This window comes from Lissotriton vulgaris, chromosome 9, assembly GCF_964263255.1.
Source record: "Lissotriton vulgaris chromosome 9, aLisVul1.2, whole genome shotgun sequence".
Classification (NCBI taxonomy): domain Eukaryota; kingdom Metazoa; phylum Chordata; class Amphibia; order Caudata; family Salamandridae; genus Lissotriton; species Lissotriton vulgaris.
Window position 1 is genome coordinate 1,243,806,412 of NC_141697.1, and position 17,001 is coordinate 1,243,823,412.

The 17,001-nt window shown below is 47.0% G+C and overlaps 1 non-coding gene across 1 annotated transcript; it reads right to left on the minus strand.

The window, feature by feature from the left end:
• Window positions 1-5,223: 5,223 nt before the first annotated feature.
• LOC147693178 (U6 spliceosomal RNA) lies at window positions 5,224-5,330 on the minus strand. The gene has a single exon (XR_015300199.1). It is a non-coding gene; the product is annotated as a U6 spliceosomal RNA (small nuclear RNA).
• Window positions 5,331-17,001: the final 11,671 nt, after the last annotated feature.

Consider the following 17,001-nt stretch of genomic DNA (forward strand, 5'->3'; position numbering starts at 1 on the left):
CCGGTGTACAGCTTTGAGGGTCACTTGTGGGCTGCACGGTCAGCGTCTCGTGGTCTTTTCAAGATGGCGTGCCCCACGCTTCCGGTCACCTCCACGGGTCTCAGCTCTGCAGGGACTGTGGATCGGGCTGTAACAAGGCAGACAAGCTTGATCTCGTTGATCTCTGTTGCTCGAGTTCCGGCGGGAACTGCAACAAAGCAGATGTTGAGGTGCTGGATGGTGCCTGTTTGCACAGGGTGGTCACTCCTTGACCACAAGGGAGATTCTTCAGTCTTCTATGTTGAAAAGGATGTCAAAGGGTCCAGAGTTTTGTTTCAAATGTTTCATCAGGATAATCTGAGTGCGTTGGCACTGCTCCCATTCTTATACCAATCTAGGGGGCTGGATTACCTGCTAGTTCCCCTCCTATGGGTGGGACCCAGGAAGGGGGTGGATACACCCCTTTCCTTTGATCCAGGCCGTGCTGGGACTGGGGCTGGTGTGCCCCAGAACCGGTTTGGCCGGATTATGCAAGGGGCAGCCTTGTGCTCCCCAGGCAGTGTCTGGTTTCTTTCAAACCTCCCTGCTACAATCCACTATCTCCTGTCTGGGGTGGTGTAACACCGCCCTGCAACAGGAAACCCTTTGTCCAGGCCTCCTCTGCTGAGTTTCGGTCAGCAGCAGGAGGTCAGACTTGTGTCTGTGGCAGAATCATCCATTTTGTGGATCTGAGGCTCTTTTAAAAGTCAACCGCGTTTCAGTAAAGTAACATGTCTTCTCCCTCTAGAGGGGTGGAATGCTATCCCCATTGACAGAACTGTCGAGGGGATAGTATTCCAATTTGTATGACACCTTACACGACATGTTTTGATAAAGCCAAACCAAAGTTGCTATATAACCGCGAGGATTATAAGGCACTTAATAGTATATGGTATGGCATTATCCCGGATCAGCTTAGGGAGTTGTTCCCGACAGCTGCAGACAGGCTCAGCTCATGCCAGAGCTCCATCTCACATTAAATCACGCACTCTGCCTCCAGGATTGATAAGGCCCTCCATAGGAGTGGCTCACAGGTTTATATGTGTCCAGATATAGGGTTAGATATAGGTATACTATATCTAAGCAAGGGGTGATTACACCCACTTGCCCCAGCTGAGTGATCAGCCAGTTGTGTCAATTTAAGAACCAGCCAGGGGTGGCAAAAGCTATGCTTCAGCCCCTGGTAGGCCTTGGTGACACCTATGCCCTGAGCACCTATAGTGCATGGTACAGGGGCTGACAAGGAGTCCATTTCCAATTGTGGTATGTACCTATAGCACATGTATTACGAATTTAGAGAGAGAACAGCAGGCTGGGGGTCTGATTAGCAGGCCCAAAGCCTCAGTAAGTCGAAAACCAGTGAAGCAAAAAGCAAAAATTGGGGCGACCATAGGATAGCAGACCCTACTCTCCTACACGTTATCTCGGTGGTGGAGAATCCACGCCTCCATTCTTTGTTTTCTGTCCACCGTGCCACTCTGACAATGCTTGACTGGCCCATTACCGTGGTAAATAAAGAGATGTTGTTTTGATAACCATGTTTATTGCCACATATACACACTATAAGTCTACATATGCACCACACACCACATCACAGCAATGGTATGTGGCCTTCAGGCCCAAAACTGTGTTCTCTTATATACAAATTGACTGTTGGACCCACGTGCTAGCAACCCTCTTCTCGTTAAGGCCTGATATATCGCTTATGGCACTCTGACTCCCAGCGCCCCACCTGTTTTATTTGCTCTGGCGACATCCCTGATAGGAAAGCTGTGGTCGCTGCCCCGATCCTGAATGAATGACTGCTGAATCTCTTACCCACCCCTGTCTGTCCGGACAATTTTAAACACACCTGCATGATGTGCTCGACTTGGAACTTTGTGACTGGGGACTTGTCCTCGTGCACCAGGAGGTACCCCGCCGTAGCAGGGCGGAGGCCCAAATGAGCCTGTACCAATACCTTAGGACAATACCTGGCATCCCCCAGCCCCTGTAGCAAGACCACTGTGCATTCACCTGCCTGATCTGTTTTGGACTGTCTAACCACTATTCTGAGGCAGGACGTGCTGATGGTAATATCCTTGAAATTCAAAGCCACCCCTGAGGTGTCCAGTTTTGATCGTGCCACTAGCTCCCCAATCCTAAAGGCCCCGAAAAAGGCCAGCGCGAAACAAGCCGAGAACAGTGTTGCCTCATACACTGAGCGGGTGGCCCTGGGCATGTTGTCCAGCATTCCCTGAAGGATCGTGTAACTGATGAGGGTCCTTTTGTCCTGTGCTCGAGACTCACTCCTAGCCCAGCCCTTGAGAGCCGCCCTGATTACAAAGGATCTGGTCGGGTCTTCCTGTACTCTGAACCCGGCATGGTGGCTGATTGCCGACAGGTGTGCCCAAGATCCAAGGGTGAGATTTCCCACCATCCTTGGCCCACAGGATGAACTTTTGCACTCTGAGATCCAGAGAAGACCCCTCGTCCTCCCATGCTCCCATTGTTGAACAAAATTTTTCTACACAGGTCCTGTATCGCTTCATCGTTCTTGGTGCCAGAGACAGCTCCCCCAAACTCCTCATCCGCCGTCCACTTCAGAAGATGCCATAAGTGTGGTGGGAAATGGGTCATCTCCTCTCTGGCTCTCGGCCACGCCTCCCGGAACCGGTGCCACTGAAAATGAGAGAGAGCATCAGCCACAACATTCTGAACACCCTGGATGTGACGAGCCCTGCATTCCACATTATTAAAAAAGGATGCCCTCACCAGCTCTCCCAACAGACACAACACTAGGGGGCAACTTGCTGAGTGAGAATTGATCGCTTGCACCACTGCTAAGTTGTCTGAGCAGAACAGAACCGTCCTTGCTGCCAACACCCCGGGCCAAAGGTGGAGAGCTATTACTATGAGGAAAAGTTCCAACACCATGATTTTTGAAGTGATCTTTTTCTTCTGCCAAGTGTTAGGCCACTTCTCGGCACACCACTCCCTGTCCAAGATCACCCTGAACCCTTCCCTTCCAGACGCATCGGTGAACAGTGAAAGTTCTGCGTTGTTAGCCCAGGGCGCGCGCCAGATGACAGACCCATTAAAGTTGTCCAAAAAGTCTGCCCACATTAACAAGTCCTCTCTCATGCCTCTTCTCAGTTTCACCATGTGGTGCTTTTTCCTGACTGACGCTGTAGCTCTGGCCAGCCTGCGCACAAAGACCCTCCCCGTGGGAATTACCTTACCAGCAAAGTTGAGTTTGCCCAGGAGGCTCTGAATGAAAGCCAGTGTGGCCTTGTCCTTCCCTACGGCTACCCGAATCTGTAGTCCCAGGTATCGGACTTTGTCTGCCGGCAACCTGGATTCCGCCAACACAGTGTCCAGTTCAATTCCTAGGAAAGTGAGCACCTGTGCAGGACCTTCTGTTTTCCCCGGTGCTAGTGGTGCCCCCAGATGATTCGCAAGGGACTTAAAGTCAGCGAGTGCCTCCATGCATTCCTGCGTGCCCTCCCGCCCAATGAACAGGAAATCATCCAAGTAGTGGGACACCCCTTCCACCCCAAAGGTGTCCTGTAACGCCCATTGCAAGAAGGAACTGAATGCCTCAAAGAAAGCACAGGAAACTGCGCACCCCATGGACATGCATTTGTCAAAATAGTACCAGCCATCTAGCCTTAAACCTAGCAGGTGTTGGCTGCTGGGGTGCACTGTAGCAAGCGAAACGCCAATTCAGTGTCCGTCTTAGCTAACCGTGCCCCCTTGCCCGCCCTCATGACTAAGTCCAGAGCCCCATCTATAGTACAATATGACACTGAGCTCGTTCCCTCCTGCAGGCCATCGTTGACAGAGTCTCCCCGGGTAAGATAGGTGATGGATAAGTCTGTATGACCCAGGCTCCTTCATAGGTACCAACCCCAGCGGGGAAACGACAAAGTTGTCCAGTGGTGGCTCCCTGAAGGGCCCTGCCACCCTCCCTAGCTCCAGTTCCTTCCCAACGTTTGCCTGCACTATTGCTGGTAGATCCCTGGCTGACTTCAGGTTGTCCGCCTCCTTACAAGATAGGGGCCCACGAAAGGGATCACAAAACCTTCTGAAAACCCTCCCAGCAGTAGTGCCCCCATCTACCTTATTGGGGTACCGTCGGCGGAGGGGGAGGATGTTGGTCAAGTTGATGGGTGACGGTGCTTTTAGGGAGTGGAGGTCCGTAAGGCAGTAATCGAGGGGGGTTCGCTGAGCTTTGTATGAAATCCAAGAGCCGTTGGGACGCAGAGGGGAGGGTCATCACTAGTCAGTGTCAGTCTATCTACATGTGTCAGTGCTGCCTCAGTTGTCCTGTTTACCGCTTGCTGCCTGCGTCTTGTCTTGTTTGGACTGACAAGAGGATGCAGGGTGACGTCCCATGCACTTGCTGCAGGCATGCTGAAACCTACATTTGATCCCCCAAGAACATGACCCTGCATTGTATAGGTTGCATGTTCCCAGAGATGCCCTCTTATAGCCCCCTCTGTGTCCTCTCCTACGCGCCCCACGAAAGGACTGCTTGAAACCCTTCGCGTTTGACTGTGAGGTCTCATCCCTGCCCTAGATTGCAGTACTGTACCTCTGAATGTACTTTGTTTTCTCTTGTACCTGCACCCATGTCCTTATTTCCTCTTGAATGCACCGTATTTTGTTTGCTCACATTTGTCACTTTACCTTATGTAACGGAACGTTTGCTTTTGTAACATGTTCACTTGTAATGAGCTAAGGAAGACCCGATGTCGAATCTCGCGACCCCCGCTGTAAACAAACACACGTGGCCTCTAACCCGCCCACGCACACCGTGGCCCTGCCCCCCACCGCTGCAGCACCGACGGGCCCGGAGGGAGGCGACGCGCTGTAACAGCCGCAACGCCCGGAGTGTAAGCATGTAAGATGAAGGCGTGGGGGGGGGCCTGTTTGTAAGGGCTCCGCAATGTGCAATGCCCCATGCGATCGTCCGCCGCGGGCGGGAAAGGAGCGACCACACACCAAGAATACCGCCGCCGCACCCCGCACCTCACTCCCCGGGCGCCCCAAGAGCATCACAGGGTCCCGGAGGTGGAGGAAAGTTTGTCACTGTACTGGGCCGTTGAGTTAACTGCCCACCCTGTCCTTCGCAGGACGTTATCAAAAAGGTGGGGGGAGCGCCTCTTTGCTGCCCCCTCCCCATCCAGGCTCCGGTTCCGGGACATGCGACCCGCCCGCCCCCCTCATTTAGAATGGCCCTCGAATTTACGTGTCATCCATGAGCAGTGGCCCTGCTAATCTTATCTTTTTCATTCCCAAACTTAACTATTTAAGGCACCAAGGGGATTCGAACCTGTGATTCTCGGTTTACGAGACCAATGCCTCACCTCTTGACAACCCGTGCCGCCGTTAACTTGGCATTAGTCTCATCCCCACACTTCCCATTCCAATATGGTGCCCATACTCTGGGACCCGGACCAGAACTAGTCACTTCCTGGAAACAGTAAGCGTCGGCACCGTACTTAAGGCAACGGCTGACTGTGAAGATTGCCGAACCCGGGGCAGTCTGCAGTGACTCTGGAGTTGAGCTAACTTCTGTGGACCCGCTGGCCTGACCATCTTAAACCCGCTCCGTTAACGAAGAAGATGGTAAAGAACATGGGGGTTTGGTTCGACACTGGCCTTACCTCCGAGAAACAGACCAGAGCTGTTGCTGCTGTGTGCTTTGGGCTTCTGCAAGGTTTAAGACATTTGCTTGGCTTTTTCCCTCCCGGAGTGCGCCAAACCATCCTGCAAGCCTCCTTTCTTGCGAGGCTTGATTATTGCAACGCTTTGTATCTGGGCGCCAATAAAGCAACTATTAAACGCCTCCAGAGGGTCCAGAATGCGGCAGCACGCATGCCAGTAGCGCTTCCTAGATGGCAGTCGGTTGCTCATGTGCTCCCTAAGTTGCACTAGCAGCCCATTGAAGCCCACAATCACTTTAAGATGCTGTGCATCGTGCACAAAATCCAGATGCTCCAAGCACCTATCGGGCTCTCTGGTTTATTGAAGCACTATATGCCCGGGCGTGCTCTGAGATCCGCCAACTGCGGGCTGGTCTGTGTCCCTCGAGTAAGAAAAGCTAGGGCGGGGGGGCGCTCGTTTGGCCTATTGGCGGCCAAACTTTGGAACTCCCTCCCAGCGAATATCCGAGTCATATCCAATCTTTTGACGTTTCGGAAGTCTGTTAAGACATGGTTGTTCCCTACCGTCTAACAAAGGACGCTTGTTGTAGCCGCCCGCTCCTCTCTGGTCTCTGGTTTGCGCTGGGAAGCCTCGTTGCTGTGGCAGCCATGCACATTATAAATCCTGTATAAATAAATAAATACATGTATCAACTCAGTCCGACGTATTCCGACTTTGTTACCGATGCCAGCATCCAGATGCTGACCTCCACCTGGTCTTTTTTCCTCTCCAAGAAATACAAAAATCAAGTGGATTCTAGAGGATTATACCTGTCCTGTACAGAAACATTTTTGGTAAGCGTGAACATGTCGCACCCTCTCAGGCCTCACCACCGACCTTGAGCCTGTATTAGAATGCATGCACACTTCCCCACCGTGACCCCTCTGAGCCCCGCACATTACAAATCCCCGTGCAACCCGCCCACACTAATCCACCCACCCCCCCTCCCAGAACACCCTTGGCAGCGCATCCCGCATACCTTCATATATGTAAGGTTGCCTGCCCGCATAGCTCACGGATCTCTAGACCATGACAAAGTTCACAGTTCACAAGATACCAATCACTGTCCGTTTTTTATCCTGAGCGTCAATTTGTCAATTAGCCACAGTGCCTCTCTATTTCCTACCAACCCAACCGTGGGCCATATTGTCAAGAAAGAGCGATACATTATCGCCGCTTTTATCGGCAGGAAACTGCCGGTAAAGTGGTGATAATGGGCTTGATAGTATGCCCTTGTGAATTCCCATAGCAGCCCTGGTTCTGGTGTTAACCTGGGCTTCTAAAGGAATTCACAAGGGCATATTATCAAGCCCATTATCACCACTTTACCGGCAGTTTCCTGCCGATGAAAGCGGCGATAATGTATAGCCCTTTCTTGATAATATGGCCCCCTCTTCTTGGAACTTGAACATGGGACCTGATTATTCACCTCTCCATGTAATTACATTTTACTCTACCTTCATGCCAACACTTGGTTATATCAATATGCGCACTGCTTGATAATGGGACTTGACTAATGACTTCTATCTTTGAAACACATTATATGTTATGGTTTTTCTCTCCTATATAAACTCTTTGTTCTATACACCTTTTCATTCTTGTATCTGGCCTTTTCTTCTTTACCACTCTTTCTTCATCACAACATTCATTCAATATTGCGTGTGCACTCTCTGACTGTTTTAAAACATATATGAACCCTCTATATATTACCTAATGATGACAAATATTTATCGATGTCTTATCTTCACACAACACCTCTCTGCCCCTCGTTATACAACATATGGAATGTATAATTATTCGCAATATGATTACAAATGTATAACCATGCCATAATCTCACATCATTCTTTTACAAATGTATACGCCATAATCTCTTGTCGTTGCTTTACGAATGTATTTGTCGATAACATTGCACTGTTCCATTCCCCCCGCCCTTCGCCCCATTGTTCCTTTCCTTAATTCTGGCCTTTTTCCCTCATTTTTGTTCCTCATTTCATTGTCTTTTCTCCTCATTCTTTGTCTTTTTCTTTCTAACCTTCCCTCCTACATGATTATCCTAATCCCTTCTTTCCGAACATGTCGCCAACTTCTTCTCTTGACTTTCTTTTTGTCCTTTGTCCTTCCTAAATTATGTATGGAATACATGCACCTTGACTTTTTTAAATGTACATTGATGCCACATTTTCATATAATTGCCGTTCATATGTGCTTGAGAACCTGTTGGTGCCCGGTGCACAGCACATTTTCGGTTATCTTTGTATGTTTTGTTTTTTGTTATTTGTTGTGGGTTCCTTTGTTCATTTTAACGTTGATGTGTACAGCCCTGAGGAAGCCCCAGGCCAGATGGCCATGTAAAGGGGACGCAACACGTGTTTGCTGTTGCTCCTCTTTTGCGATTTGACTCTTAGCCCTTGGAGCAAGTCACAAACACATACACATAAAAATCACCAAGGGGTATATGTATGATAGTTTGGTTTTGCGATTCTCTAATAGTGAATTTTAGAGTATCGCTATTTGAGAATCGCAAAATGAGATGTATGTAGGATTTGCAAAAAGATTTGCGAATCCTACATATTCCTTAATTGGGAATCGCAAGACATTCTCAATTTGCGATTAGCAATTAGGGAATTGCTAATTGAGAATGCAATTTCAAGGTTGCAAGGGTGTCAAAAGGATACCCTGTGGCACCCCTTAAATAAGCATGGGTGCACATGTGGCGCACATACATGCCCTTAGGGCATGTATGTCCGCCACATTGCACTTTGAAAAATGCAAATAAATGCATTTTTCAAAGTAATCACAAATTACCACCAACTTGAAGTTGGTGGTAATTTGCGATTTCTTAAGGCCAAATTGTACTTTTTCTGTGTTTCCTACATTGCATTTAAGGAATTGCAATTTGCGATTCCTTAAATGCAATCGCTAAATAGGGAATTGCAAATTCCTTATTTTGCAAGGCAGTTTTTCATTAATACATACCACTAAGCCTAATTGCGATCGCAAATGCTGAACTTCTGCGAAATTCGGCGTTTACAATCGTAATTTAGAATGATACATAGGGCCCTTACTCTTATACCTCATTTGGCTATTCAGAACATCTGAGTGCAGAGTTACTCCAAAGTGTAGACTGACACCTCTCCACCCCCTGGACAAGAGGATGAGGCAAACGAAAAAAAAAATAGTAAGTCCAGCACTACGCATGGCCAACCACTGGTTCTGCAACCGCCTCCCATTGAAATAGTTACAAACTTATAATAAAACCCCATAGGAAATGGTATTAAAATGAGTGTCATTATTTAAAATAGGTAAACAGATGCATAAATATAATTTAACGTTAAAAATAATGTTTAAATATTATACATATTTTAAATGTATTTATAACATATTTTAATAACCTTTTTTGCATTTAAAGTTAATGTAGTAATATATTTATTATCGTTTATTAAATTATAATTTGATTATTATTAGTTCATTCTGTACATCGCTTTTAATAATTATTCATTTATGGTAAAAATAAAGTACCTTAGGTGGGAATTTATTTATTTTTATTAAACTTATTTTTATTGCCTTTTCTTACCACACTGCAAATCATTGTATGAATAAACTGGAACAACATAGTCTGACAAAGTTCAAGCACACCATGTGACGCTGGTACGGTTCCAAAATAGTGCATATGAGAGTCCATATTCCCTTCAGCCAACCCCTGCCCCCCCACCCTCAAGTTCGTGGGGAATTTTTTTTTTATTTAAACTTCAGAAAAATAATTTTAATTTAATATATTTACATTAATTAAATATGTATTTCAGAATTAAGCTAATGATGTTGTAGCATGTTTTTTTATTAAGTACTGCTGTTAAAATAAAGATATCAAATACATTTACAGTGATATTTATTATAAAAATAATGGGCCATATTATCAAGAACGGCAATAAGATTATCGCCGCTTTAGCGGCAGGAAACTGCCGCTAAGGCAGCGATAAGGGGCTTGATATTATGTCCTTGTGAATTCCCATAAAAGCCCATGTTCTGGTGTGAAAATGGGCTTCTATGGAATTCTCTAGGGCATATTATCCGCGGCAGTTTCCTGCTGCTATAGCGGCGATAATCTTATCGCCGTTCTTGATAATATGGCCCGAGGTTTATGTTTTTTCGAGTTTGATAAACTTTTAAAATTTTCCCCATATTTTACCTTTGGAGATCTCCACCCTAACGGCTGAATCTCACTATGATAAAGTACATAGAAAACTACAAAAATGTAATAAACCTTCGATTTTGGCCATCGGTTTGTAATCCCTGTTCCTGCGACAAGCTTGAAGTTGTTGTGATGCGTTTCCTTATTGTGGCATTGGCTGAATGTTCCTACTATGAGCACCCACTCGCGACCCTGCGCCAGTAATATATTGTATGAAAATTCAGAAAGCTACACATATATTAAGAAAAATTCAAAACTGACCCCCATGAGCAAATACATTTAAGTGGAAATTAATAAACACATTTCGAAATGTATACAGAAATGAGGGAGCATGCACTCCCCTACACCTGACCAGGGCAGCAAAGAAGAGGCGAAATGATGTCAGACCAGGTGACCTGACTCAGGATTGGTGGAACGTGCATGACGTCACAAGGACACAAACACTAGACAGGTTCCGTTCCTGCCATTCTGCAAGGAACCTCGGACGCATCGCCGTCAGTGGATTGAAACGCGAATCTTGCCAGTTACGACAACCCGGGACCATTGTGTCTCTTCCAAATGGAAACTCCCTTGTATTACTTAGGCTATTCTTCCCTCATATACAGTCTATAAGCTCCGCCCCATCACCGGTCATCCATACCTCCAACTGCTCGCAAATTGAGGTTTTACACATCTGCCCTCGAGGCATTTTTTTGTTCTAAATACCAGGCAAACCTATTGTTTTAGTCCTGATGATGATCCCTAACAATTATGAGCTTGGGATCGAAACGCCGTCGACATATTGATTAGTGCCATTCGTTTCTATTGTACACATGATTCATGTGGTCACTATGTGGGTTAGCGTGCTTCACTGTATGGCCAAATCAAGCTCCCACTGCTCAAACTATTGCCTGTGTCCTTTTGTTTTGCATGCGTAAATGTTTACCCTTCCTTTTGTTTTCTTCCGGGTGCAGGATTGTGTCCCGTTATATTGCTCTTTTCTGTAATGTAACAAAATTACTTTTATTCTAAAAAATTGTAATTCTTTGTCTGGCTGGGCATCGAAATACTATAGTACCCATTAAAGTCCATACTGCATTTCTTCGTGTTTGTAAATGTTATGCTAAGGACCATTGTTCCAAAAAATAATCGATTCCCGGGGCCCTTAGTTACTCTTTGGGTTCCCTTGTTTGTTTAAAATAGATCTTCGAGCAGTAGCAAAGAGCGTGCTACTTACCCGTGAGGGTCTCAAGGCAATAAGGGGAGGGGGTCTCCCCTCATTGCCTTGAGACCCTCACGGGTAAGTCGTCCGCTCTGCAAGTACGCTGATTGATTGATTGATTGGTGCCCCATAGTTTTAATGGTAGAAGCTGCTACTCCACCTTAGATTATATTCTCATATCGAATAACCATGCTCATAGACTCAATTCGTTTCATGCGGACGATAAGCCACTAAGCGATCACTTTCCATTATGTCTCTCAGTTTTAATACCGTCTAGTAAGTTGCATAGTCAAGATATAACAGACCAGGTCTTATCTGACATCGCAATCAATAAGATAAATGACTATAGCTTACGCTGGTCGATGGCGGATCCTGCAGTGATCGCCGATAAGTGATAGAAAAGTGAAGGCCAGCTACTGACACCTGTCTGAGTAAGGTGGCTACTCCAGTTAATATCCTTTCCTCCTTTCATTTAATTTCAGAGGCCATATGAGAATCGTTATCTGTTTTACGAAAGAATTAAAGAAACCCTTGAGGCTGGTTCGACTCAAAGTGCTCCCGGGCCTATTCTAATTTAAAAAGGGAATTACACAAGGTTCCTCAAAATGTTGAAAATATAAGAAATATATTATATATATATATTAAAATATAAAAAGGGGAATATAGAGTGGACTTAAGGAAATAAAAGACACAATAAGAAATGAAGCCTGGGAATCTCTTCATGAAGCATCTATAAGGGGGGATAGTTTGGCTTTTGGGAGAACAGTAAAAGCACCTCACCTGAATTCCAGGGAATTCAAGGGCCGTCAGTGGAAGATGCTATATCCGAGAAGCAGTGGATCGACTTCTTCTCGGGGGTGTACCATGTAGATGGAAATTCTGTCATCCCCACCGGGAGTGCTCTCAGGGAAACCATCAATAACCCTGAGGCCTAGTATTCTGATCTTCAGTTAGACTGTTTTGAGGTGACACGCGCACTTTCTGCGAGTTCTGGGGGGAAGGCCCCAGGACCGAATGGGGTCCCCATACATTATTTAAATTTAATATTGAAATATGGGGGCCCATTAGTACTCAGGATTTAATGGCTAGCTGTTTCGCCCCCTTTCCAACAACTTGGGTAGAATCCACCATAGTTCCAATTTTTAAAAAGGGGGCCGTCAGGACCCGAAGTGTTATAGGCCAATCTCTTTACTAGATGCCTTGACTAAAGTGGCTGGACGCACAATATTGGAACATCTAAATGATTGGGGAGAGGAAAACAATGTTCTGTTCGACATACAATATGGTTTCCGGGCAGGACTATTGACAGTGGAACAGTGTCTTAATTTAGCTATTTTAGTTGGTAAATACACACAAGTGAAGAAAGGCAGGCTGTTTTTAGCTTTTGTTGTTCTTACTGCCGCCTTTGACTCTGTGAGACACGAGGGGCTGTCGGCTATCCTTGAGAAAATAGGGATAGATTGTGATGCCAAGGCGCGAGTACGCTTTGGCTTGGGTAGAGAACGCACGGCCTCATTTTCCATTAGGAAGGGGGTCAGGCAAGGTTGTGTCCTGGCCCCCTTTCTTTTTAACCTTTACATTAAAGGTTTATGTGAGGCACTACTTAAGGATAACCAAGACTTCCCACAAATAGCTGCGCGTCCCTTTCCTGCACTCCTCGATGAGGTTTTAATGTCCCAGACCCAAATAGGCCTACAACGAGTTTTAGACAGTTTCACTATGTTTATGGGCCACCTGGACCTTAAGGTGAATAGTTCAAAAACCCACATAAGGAGGTGTGGAACAGGGAGAAAAAAGTGTAGGGATATATTTTTAGAGGGTCAGAAAATAGAGCTCACTTAGGGCCAGATGTAGGTAAATGCATGTTTACGATTCCTTAATAGCGTTTTTAGGGAATCGCTATTAAGGAATCGCAAAAAGCCATGTAGGTAGGAATCGCAATATTTTTAGCAATTCCTAAATATTCCTTAATTGTGAATCGCAAATTACGATTCGAAATTAAGGAATACCTTCCCATTCATTCCTATGGGCCAAGAGGCCCATAGGAATGAATAGGAATTGCTCCCGCAATTTGCGAGTCACCAAGAGGAACTCACTAATTGTGGGAGGAATTTCAAGGGTGCCAGGGTTCCAAAAGGACACCCTGTTGCACCCCTGAAATGTGCATGTGTGCACATATGGAGCACATACATGCCCTAAGCAAAAAAGTGATTTTTTTAAAGGAAATCACTAATTACCACCAACTTGAAGTTGGTGGTAATTAGCGATTCCTTAATGCTAAAGCGCACTTTCTTTTGTGCTACTTACATTGCATTTAAGGAATCGCAATTTGCCTGTCCTTGGATCGCCCGTAAGTTAACCCATGTTGGCATAATTTTGTATGGAAATAAATCTGCTTCAATTTTCTCCACGAAAAAAGGTGTCTTGTCTGTTTATTTCATCAGGAGATTGCTGTATGTGTGATGGAGAGTGTGTTGGTACAGATATGGGCTGGACAGATGGGACAGCGATGGGAGGGGTAGGTGGGATGATGGGAGGGGTGGCTGTAACAGCAGTTGGAGGGGTGTGTGGTACAGTGGTGGGTGAGTAATACAGATATGGGCAGGTCAGGTGATACAGCAATGGGGGCGGGTGGTACTTCAAAGGGAGAGGCCACGTGGGGCAATGGGAGGAGTGGTTGGTACAGAAATGGTGGGGTAGTGGTACAGCGATGAGAGTGGTGAGTAGTACAGCAATGTAAGGGGCTGGGTGGTACAGTGATGGGAGGAGGCAGGTGGTACAATGTAAGGGTGTGGGTGGTACAGCAATGTGAGGAGGAAGGTGGTACAGTGATGGGAGGGCCCAGGTGGTGCAATGGGAGGGGTTGGGTGGTATAGCGATACAGTTGCCTTTTACCTTTTCCTCCCACTCCCTGCAGTGTGAACCTGTGCTCTGCCAATTGCACTCTCGCCACTGTAGTTGTTCACCTCTCTCATCTTTGGGTGGTGATGCCCCGGCTGGTCTTGTAGCTCCTGGAGGTGTGTCTAGCTCCACTGACCCTCCCACCCAAACACATCGGGATCTGGTTTGCCTTCTCCACACTGCTGAGCAGCGCACTGCTGGGCCTTGCCAACCACTGCCCGCCTTATTTCCATACTCATGCGCCGTGCCTGCAGGACTTGACTAGGCTCCACCTGCCCCTGTTCATTCTTGGCCTCCCTGTGGATGGTCATCTCGTCGGTTCCAGCCCTTTACAGCTGTCTGGAATCTGCTGTCACTAGTGGTCCTGTGTGTGAATCCCTGCAGGGTCACCACTAGGTTTCATCATTCTGAGGTCTGTTGCTTGAGCATAACATAACTGGGTCATAGTAACACATGTTCTTCATAGCGCTTTGAGGGGCATATTTACAGGCCCCTATTGCCACCAAAATTCACTTTCAGTAACGTTGTGATGGCGATATGGACTTTGGCTTATTTACAAGGCAGCATTAACCACTTAACGTGGCTTAACACTGCCTTGAAGATAAGGGTCCCTTTCACGCAATGCTTAGCGTGAAAGGGGAGGGCAGTGGGTGCTGCGGTGGGCTTTCCACCGCTACACCCATTGATTGTTCAGAAAAGGGGGTGGTGATGAACAGAGTGTCTGAATTAAGCAGACCACTCTTACCCAGTCCAAAGATCAGGGCTTGATCCATCACCGTTATTTATCTCACTGCCCCATCCCAGCTCAGAACCTGGCTATATGCAAATCAGTCTGTCCCTGGCCCAGTGCAACATGGGAACAGGGCAGACTAAACTACCAAGCCAATTCTTCACCAGAAAGGAGACAAGCTACCGGGGACCCCCCGGTAGCTTGTTTCCTTCCCAGTATAAGAATTGGCTTGGTAGTTTGGTCTGCCCTGTTCCCATGATGCACTGGGCCAGGGTCAGACTAATTTGCATATAGCCAAGTTCTGAGCTGGGATGAGCTGAAAAACGGTGATGGATCAAGCCCTGATCTTTAGACTGGGTAATAGTGGTCTTCTTAATTCAGACACTCTGTTCATCACCACCCCCTTTCCTGAATCATTTTTGTCCACCATAAGCGTGGAAGGGTATACTAAGATGTGAGTCCCTAGCTCATTGCACCATCAGGATTCAAGCAAGCCGGGCCGAAGACGGCTGAAATGCCAGAAACCGGTCCCCGGTAGCTTGTTTCCTTCCCAGTATAAGAATTGGCTTGGTAGTTTGGTCTGCCCTGTTCCCATGATGCACTGGGCCAGGGTCAGACTAATTTGCATATAGCCAAGTTCTGAGCTGGGATGGTGCAGTGAGCTGAATAACGGTGATGGATCAAGCCCTGATCTTTAGACTGGGTAATAGTGGTCTGCTTAATTCAGACACTCTGTTCATCACCACCCCCTTTCCTGAATCATTTTTGTCCACCATAAGCGTGGAAGGGTGTACTCAGATGTGAGTCCCTAGCTCATTGCACCATCAGGATTCAAGCAAGCCGGGCCGAAGACGGCTGAAATGCCAGAAACCGGTCCCCGGTAGCTTGTTTCCTTCCCAGTATAAGAATTGGCTTGGTAGTTTGGTCTGCCCTGTTCCCATGATGCACTGGGCCAGGGTCAGACTAATTTGCATATAGCCAAGTTCTGAGCTGGGATGGTGCAGTGAGCTGAATAACGGTGATGGATCAAGCCCTGATATTTAGACTGGGTAATAGTGGTCTGCTTAATTCAGACACTCTGTTCATCACCACCCAATTTCCTGAATCATTTTTGTCCACCATAAGCGTGGAAGGGTATACTCAGATGTGAGTCCCTAGCTCATTGCACCATCAGGATTCAAGCAAGCCGGGCCGAAGACGGCTGAAATGCCAGAAACCGGTCCCCGGTAGCTTGTTTCCTTCCCAGTATAAGAATTGGCTTGGTAGTTTGGTCTGCCCTGTTCCCATGATGCACTGGGCCAGGGTCAGACTAATTTGCATATAGCCAAGTTCTGAGCTGGGATGGTGCAGTGAGCTGAATAACGGTGATGGATCAAGCCCTGATCTTTAGACTGGGTAATAGTGGTCTTCTTAATTCAGACACTCTGTTCATCACCACCCCCTTTCCTGAATCATTTTTGTCCACCATAAGCGTGGAAGGGTATACTCAGATGTGAGTCCCTAGCTCATTGCACCATCAGGATTCAATCAAGCCGGGCCGAAGACGGCTGAAATGCCAGAAACCGGTCCCCGGTAGCTTGTTTCCTTCCCAGTATAAGAATTGGCTTGGTAGTTTGGTCTGTCCTGTTCCCATGATGCACTGGGCCAGGGTCAGACTAATTTGCATATAGCCAAGTTCTGAGCTGGGATGGTGCAGTGAGCTGAATAACGGTGATGGATCAAGCCCTGATCTTTAGACTGGGTAATAGTGGTCTACTTAATTCAGACACTCTGTTCATCACCACCCCCTTTCCTGAATCATTTTTGTCCACCATAAGCGTGGAAGGGTATACTCAGATGTGAGTCCCTAGCTCATTGCACCATCAGGATTCAAGCAAGCCGGGCCGAAGACGGCTGAAATGCCAGAAACCGGTCCCCGGTAGCTTGTTTCCTTCCCAGTATAAGAATTGGCTTGGTAGTTTGGTCTGCCCTGTTCCCATGATGCACTGGGCCAGGGTCAGACTAATTTGCATATAGCCAAGTTCTGAGCTGGGATGGTGCAGTGAGCTGAATAACGGTGATCGATCAAGCCCTGATCTTTAGACTGGGTAATAGTTGTCTGCTTAATTCAGACACTCTGTTCATCACCACCCCCTTTCCTGAATCACACCCATTGATTGTGGCGTTGCCCCCTTTTTACAAGGGCAGTATAAATAGGAGGCAGCGCAAACATTGGGGGTCGCTAGAGTGCGCCAACCAAGATGGCCGCACTTGCGGCTCGGGGCAAATC